The 6,300-nt window shown below is 34.5% G+C and overlaps 1 long non-coding RNA gene across 1 annotated transcript; it reads right to left on the bottom strand.

The window, feature by feature from the left end:
- Nucleotides 1–522: 522 nt before the first annotated feature.
- Nucleotides 523–2,411, bottom strand: LOC125655534 (uncharacterized). Its single transcript, XR_007362775.2, has 2 exons — nucleotides 2,336–2,411; nucleotides 523–958 (listed from the first exon to the last, which is right to left on the bottom strand). It is a non-coding gene; the product is annotated as an uncharacterized LOC125655534 (long non-coding RNA).
- Between the last annotated feature and the right edge of the window lie 3,889 nt (nucleotides 2,412–6,300).

Genomic DNA, 6,300 nt, shown 5'->3' with positions numbered 1-6,300 from the left:
ATTTAAAACATTTCCGTTGAGCATCACTGAAGAGACATTATTTGTCGAAATGCGCATCTGGTGCATCAAGATTGGTACCGTATAAGTTTTACATTATGACCCCTGGATCGAGGCCTCTGCTGGTGGACTGTTAGTCCCCGAGGGTCTCTACAGCCCAGTAGCTAAGTACTTCGTTACTAGCTTGAAAATACGGATGCATATTTAATTGCTGTTATAGAATTTAGAAATTCATTTCAAAATTAAGGATTATCTCCCTCATGCATAGCTCTTATCCTTGGACGAATTTGGCTCCACTTTTTTGGCACGCTGGTGTTGGCTATATTTAGCTCTAAAACTTCATAGTTATTTCGGATTTCAAACATTTCGGTTGAGCATCACTGAAGAGACGTTATTTGTCGAAATGCGCATCTGGTGCATCAAAATTGGTACCGTATAAGTTTTACATGTAAAGAACGACCTCATAATTGCTTATAAAGCATGAAAGGTGAAGATAACAAAGTGATAAATCTCATAACTCCTATAAGCATTCCAATTGGTGATATTTTGGATTTGCAAATTAAATTATTACAACGACAAAGAATTTGCAAAATGCTCACTTTAAACGGGGATGTTGAATGTTAATGAGTAGAACATTTACATGTCGTTCAGTCATTAAGTATAAATAACTATTGTGATATCTGCATTATTTTCGGTTTATTGCATGGATTGATACATTTCTTTTTTTTCTTTTTTTACATCAACCACCACGTTTCCCGAAACATCTACACTTATATCTCATTCTTCTTGGGCAAGAACGTGTGTATTTGCAGGATCCAGTCCGATATTTCCTGATCTTGCATCGTATTCTGCATGATCTGCACCCAATACGAGTTCTGCAACGATTTATGCCCTGGACAGAATATTCTGCAATCATCAGCGAGAATAGACACAGCAGGATAAGCAAGGCTTTCGAGTTCATCTGAAGAAAACTATCGAAAATAAATCATATGCGCATCTGGTGCATCAAAATTGGTACCGTATAAGTTTTACATGTTAACTTTTCAAGCAAATGTTTCCTTTCAACGTTGCATATATCTCATTTGCACTGTTTATTCCATATATAAAGAAAATTAGTATATCATAGGAATCAAAATAATTGATTTGGCCTCTTTTATCATTTTGATGCAGACCTGACAATGGTAAGAATTCATATCAAGAAAATGATTGAAAACAAATCATATAATTCATTTTGAAAATCAATTCACTTCACCTTGTGCATTTTGAAGCATTCTTTCCTAACAACGTTTTTAATATCTCATCCGTACTGCTTTCAGTACACGAAGAGTACACCAGTATGAAAGGTGAATATAACGAACAGTGATCAATCTCATAACTTCTATAAGCAATACAAAATAGAGAGTTGGACAAAGGGGGACCCCTGAACACACCAGGTGTGGGATCAGGTGCCTAGGAGAAGTAGGCTTACGCTATAGAAGTTGAAATAGTTGATTCTGCTTCTTTTGCCATTTTTATGTCGAACTAATAATGATAATGGGATATCCCTACATAAATATTGGAATTTGATGATGAGAAAATATGAAGTCATCCAATCTACCATGCAATTAAGAGTTAAAATCAGCAAGCATCATACATTTTGTGAAAAAAGTGGAAAGTGACATAAAAATAGATATTGAGGGAATTCATGTAAAATGTTCATGATACGTAGTCTAATGAATCAATTCAATGAAATCTCCATATTTCACATTGTTGTGAAAATCTCGCGCCTTTCACACAGCGTTTGATGATTCACAGTGTAACTCTAGGATATCTCTTTATGTAAATACACATTTATTACTTGTTATCATGAAACACTTTAGTTTGTTTTTTAATGAAAATATACACTAATGTATTGTAATCAACAGTAATACATACAATTCATCTCACCCTTGATAATTTTACTGGTTTTTCTGAGGCTAATTATGCCTTTGAAAAGTAATAAATTTGATAGACTTTAATAGAAAGTGCACTAACATGTTCCGGATATAATATTGCATTTGTTCTACAATTATCAAGAAAAAAGGCAGAAAAAGGCATTGGCACGCTATATGTTTATACCCCAAAGACAGTTTATTACTGTGATATGTTGTTACTTTTACTGTAAAATTACCTCTTCTGATTAAAAAGTTGTTAATTTGCCTTTAACGTTTATGTTCAGTTAAAAATCCATATATGTTGCGGATGTGAAAGATTCTGTGGTGATTTTATTTCCAGTTCACTGTGTTATATACAATCAACATTTGAATAAATCCGTTAAGTACTTGCTAGAATAAAACTGGAAAATAATTGAAAGCTTTACCTTTAGAAATCAGAATTCCGGTAACAGTACAGGGAACGAAACTTTTCTCTTGTTAACATTTGGCAGTAAAGTATGGTATATTTATATTGTACATACAAGTTTCTAATTGGCTATTAAGATGATGGATCATAGTTCATTTGTTAATAATCTGCTTTTGGCAATCATAATTTGAAATAAATCATCGCTATTATCGTCAGCAAACTCGGGGTGTGTAACATCTAACACAGAGTTTCGTGTTTTGTGAATAATAGAAAAAAATATAACAATATCACAAACAATGGCCTACAGTACATGTACCTGCGTTATAAATCATGCGTTGTTCTTGACATTTCTATCGTGTTCTATCATTTGTGTATCCTATCGTATTGTGTGTGTATCCTATCCTATCGTGTGTGTATCTCATGGTATCGTGTGTGTGTGTGTCCTATCGTATCGTGTGCGTATCTCATGGTATCGTGTGTGTGTCCTATCGTATCGTGTGCGTATCTCATGGTATCGTATATGTGTGTGTGTGTGTGTGTGTGTGTGTGTGTGTGTGTCCTATCGTATCGTGTATCTCATGGTATCGTGTGTGTGTGTCCTATCGTATCGTGTGTGTATCTCATGGTATCGTGTGTGTGTGTATCCTATCGTATCGTGTGTGTATCTCATAATATCGTGTGTGTGTGTATCCTATCCTATCGTGTGTGTATCTCATGGTATTGTGTGTGTGTGTCCTATCGTATCGTGTGTGCATCATATTGTATCGTGTGTGCATCATTTTGTATCGTGTATCTTATAATATCGTGTATGTGTGTCCTATCGGATTGTGCGTGTATCCTATCGGATCGTGTGTGTGTGCATCCCATCGTCTCGTCTGTGTATCCTATCGTATCGTGTTTTGCGTTTATCAGGTTTTCCGTTTTTCTCTCGTGTTTTCCGTTTATCGGAGCTATCGTGTATCGCATTTTGTGTTTATCAGGTCTATCGTATATAGTGTTTTGCGTATATCAGGTTTTCCTGACATACATTTATTACCTTCAAATTAAAACTTTTGTTTGGATATACGTTTTAGGTATATAATCAATAATGAAATACTTTAATATTGTTACCAACTTAATGTAATGTGCACGTACGAATCTTGTTGTAACTATCGAATTTCCGTTCCGTCTGAATTGTTTCTAAATTTACAACATTTCTATCAGGTTTTGCGTTTATCGTGAAGATCGTTTATCGTGTTTTGCGTTTAACAGAACTATCGTGAAGATCGTTTATCGTGTTTTGTGTTTATCAGGTTTACCATTTATCCTATCCTATCAATACAAAATATGCATGCTGTCAGTCAGATATTTGAATTTTTGCTTTATTTAGACAATCAACCTTGAAAATGAGGGTGTATAACAAAAACAATTATTAACTGGGTCCTCGGATAACAGCTGTTTTGTTTAACCCTCGAACGGATCGGTTGCCCTCAGCCTACGGCTTCGGGCAACATACCCGTTCTCGAGTCAAACAAAACAGCTGTTGTCCTCGAACCCAGTCAATAACTGTATAATGTGCACGTACGAATATTGTTGCAGCTATTGAAATTCCGTTCTGTCTGAATTGCTTCTAAATTTACAACAGTTTTATTAGGTTTTCCGTTTGTCGTGAAGACCGTTTATCATGCTTTGCGTTTAGCAGGTCTATCGTGAAGTTCATTTATCAGGTTTTGCAATTATCGTGAAGATAATGTATCGTGTTTTACATTTAGTAGATCTAACATGAAGATCGTTTATCGTGTTTTGCGTTTAGCAGGTTTAGCGTTTATCCTGTCCTATGAATACAAAATATGCATGCTTTTATTCAAATATTTGAATTTTTGCTTTATTTAGACAGGTTATAGATTATCGAAATGAAATTAAAAATGTGCACATTACATACAAATCCTTTGTCTCATGCTGCATGCTGAGTTCTATGTCGGTATTGAATTTGTGACAGTTCATACATTTACATATTTTGACACCACCCCTGGAATATTATGCAATGACACAGTGTTTATATATGATTGATAAACCTTTTACCAATATATATACTTAATTCGTATAAAGGAAAAGTATGAAACCGTAAGTAGAAAACTTAAAAATTTCTTTTTTAATAGCATTTACCTGAAAACCTGCGAAAATTGTCCTTTGACATGGTCCCCTGAAAAATCTTTACCGATGATCCATATTTTTTCCTTTTAATTTGTAAGCTTGTCGTATTTTCAAAATTATAATTTGATTTGGATTAAAACTGTAGTTTTGAAATTTTGACTTATATTGCAATGGGGAACTTTCCGTTATTTCTTTTGTAATTTTGTAAGTTTCATAGCCTATCTTTTGAAACACCCCACCCCCGCCCATAAATCAAAGACTACAACCATAGCTTTATTTAATTGATTTTAACGCATTGATGCATGTTTGCCTTATATATTTTTTATGTAGTTTGTAGAAACGAATTAGGTTCATCACTATTAAGTAAACTTATTCTGCGCGTTATGAAACCATCCCATTACTGATTATATTTAGTTCTATCATTCACATGGAGTGAAGTTACACGAATTGTGTTGCATGAATGTTGTGCTATATTGATGATTTACCAACATTGGTTTTTGAGACAATTCAATGTGTATCAAGATCCGTGTGTCATGTATATCATCCACTACATATGAAAATTAAGTCTCTCTCCCATGCAAGAACAGGGTTTCATTATTTGCATACAATATTCTTTTCAAGAAGTGGGATCTTTCAAGTAGTTTACTCAGATATACACTTGCATGCAAGGTGAAGATAACGAATTGTGATCAATCTCATAACTCCTATAACACTTGCATATTATAGCATGAGTTGTGTCTATTCTTCTATGTCTACCTTTTATATTATTATCTTTAAAAATCATTTAATCCATGTTATTGAAGTCTGATTTCTGTACATCTCCCACACTTTGATAGGACTAATATAGCCAACCTTTAATGTTTATACATGTAGAACGACCCACCAATAATTCATTCCTTCACTGCCGTAATGACGAGACAGCTAAAGGGAGATGAGAAGCACCACGGTCATCGGGAGATCTGGTAATTGAAAACAAAATCGCAGCAGGTATGGTTCTAAATTTTTGAGGTATTTCCGATATTCATTTTTGCTGGTGTTCTGCCTGGCCAGTGAAGTACTTGAATACATTCTTGCTGCTGATAATGTACGTTGGTGGTACATACATGTATATCCCCAGTGATATAATATACATTTTTTCACTCTCATACAACGAAAATAAATCGTATTAATTTTATAAGAATTGGTTTAAAGGATGATTACATCATCTGATAATGATACTACACCAAGATAAATATCAAAATTCAAACGCAAGTCTACCTTTCAAAGATTTTCAAGACAGGATAACAAAGTAAATATAAAAAAATGAAGGTTGTGCTGTTAAATTGCTTTAGTGTAATCTTTGACTCGTTTAATTGAATATCACACGTGCAATAGTTCTGTTATAAGGATGTTGTAATTTTCCCTAATTGCACTACCACCGAATTTTCAAGTAGGTCAAGCTCGGCCTTAAAGAGGGTCATTTCTGGGGAAAACTAACAATGTCTGAGAAAACACAATATCGATTCTTATCATTAGATATTATTGAGTTAATTGTCAATTGCTGTCTGACTTGTTTCATATCGATTGTTAGGCCGTTGGCACATTGATTTTGAATACAGATATCTCCGTTTACCTGATCATGAGATGGGGCTCAAGGCGGGTGTCACTGGTCGACAGCGGATGCGTACTCCTCCTTGTGTGTCAAGGAATCTGTGTTTGCCCAAATCTCTCTATTTTGTATTGCTTATAGGAGTTGTGAGATTGATCATTGCTCGTTATCTTCACTTTTTGTTATCATAACACACACATTGCTAGTTGAATGCTTAGATGTCAAGAATATTTTAAAGACATATTTACAGACTGTTAATGAAC

This window comes from Ostrea edulis, chromosome 7, assembly GCF_947568905.1.
Source record: "Ostrea edulis chromosome 7, xbOstEdul1.1, whole genome shotgun sequence".
In the NCBI taxonomy this organism is placed as follows: domain Eukaryota; kingdom Metazoa; phylum Mollusca; class Bivalvia; order Ostreida; family Ostreidae; genus Ostrea; species Ostrea edulis.
The sequence above is the reverse complement of the archived record's forward strand: the minus strand, read 5'-3'. Positions and strand labels throughout refer to the sequence as shown.